Source organism: Seriola lalandi, unplaced genomic scaffold (assembly GCF_002814215.2).
Source record: "Seriola lalandi dorsalis isolate HSWRI2012SDOR001 ecotype SW California unplaced genomic scaffold, Sedor1 jcf7180002054561, whole genome shotgun sequence".
NCBI lineage: Eukaryota > Metazoa > Chordata > Actinopteri > Carangiformes > Carangidae > Seriola > Seriola lalandi.
The window spans coordinates 658,502-660,259 of NW_019525114.1; positions in this window are offsets into that span (position 1 = coordinate 658,502).

Consider the following 1,758-nt stretch of genomic DNA (forward strand, 5'->3'; position numbering starts at 1 on the left):
TATATATATATATAAGATAGATAGCAGCAAAACCCAGTTGCAGCAGGGTCAATGTGGAAATCACTTATGAGTAAGTAAAGTAAATAAAACATGTAAAAAGTTAACTCTGAATTAATTAATACATTTTTTCCAACATAACAAAGTAAATAATTTTTAAGATAATTTCTATGTTTCAATCACAAATAAAAACTTGACCACTGTTAGTGTCTTCCACCTGTCACTGGCAACACCTGTGGCTACTTCAACTTTCTGATGGCTGAGCCACTTGTGAACGAAATATCAAATCAGTTATAATAAGTCGCTTTATAAATGTGTGTTATTCATCGCTTTTAGCCAACAACTGTTTTTCTCCTACATTGGGTTTTTAAAAATATTCTTATTTGCAATTCATAGTTCTCTAATCTTCACACCCGAATATAAACAACAGGTTTCTAGTTTAAATCAGATCTAACATTAATACACACATACAGCATATCACATCAATAATCCCACCATTAAAAACCTCTCAAATGTGTGTGTGTGTGCGTGCGCACGCACACAGAGTGGTACATTTTGTACTCTGTGGCATGCTCGGGTGCTACCCACCCACTCCCCATCACTGGGTCGACGGTCCCATTGGAAATCCATGCAGCCGAAGCCTCCTCTCCTCAGCTGCCTGCTTATTGATTAGCTGTCAGAGAGAGAGAGAGAGAGAGAGAGAGAGGCAGGGGGAGGACAAGAGAGCAGGCCCGGGTGAGAGACAAAGATAGACAATGACAGAGGGAGAGAGAGAGAGAGCTGACGGGACGGAGCTGGAAGCAGAATGAGAATGAGGAAGAAGAGGAAGAGCTCTGTAAAGGCTGAGAGTGAAAGTGGGAGACAATGTGAATGACAAGAGGACGTGAGGAGAGGTGAAGCCAACAGGGGGAAACCCGTCACGAAACCTGCACCGTTGCTCTCTCTTTCTCTCCCATGTCAAGTGTCCATCCAAATTTTTTCAAAAATTTTAACAAAAAATCCAGAAAATTGGCAAAAAGAAAATGTGAATTGATGCATGAGTCCATCCACTACAATATACTACGCTATCAAGAGAAACAGCTGCAGAAGTAGGCGGTGCAACCAGATGACATAATTTAAAGAGTGCCAATCAAACCTCAAACCGTGGAATATTATGTAGAAAAATTATTGAAATCTGGCATTTATATTTATCCACAAAAATCTGGGGCCTTTGTGTAGATTCACAACTAAAATTGTGTGCACACAGAAAGACAGAAATATTCATATGCATTAATTTCGTCAGATTTTGGTCAGTCTCATTTCTACTTCCACAGTTCACAATAAATGAACATACAAACACTCTTAAACATGTCTTTGCATATCAGTGCACTCTATTACTCTTAATGCAAATAATAATAATAATGATAACTTTATTTATATAGCACTTTTCTTAACAGAGTTTCAAAGTGCTTTACAAGAGAAAAAAGAACCAGAAAATAATAAGGTGTAGAACAGCATAAATAAAAAACATCTCAGGTCAACATTATGCAGAAAGATCTGACAGTAGGTAACAAGAGGCAATAAAATATGTAACAACAAAATGAAGAATATAAATAAAACACATGTCAGACATTACCAAAGGCTAAGACACAGAAATGCATTTTAAGAAGAAATTTAAAGGAAGCGTAAAAGTTACAGCGTCTGATTCGGGTCGGGAGAGAGGCGCAGAGTGTGGGGGCTCTAATAGCAAACATCTGGTCACCCTTCGTCACAAGCCTTGAC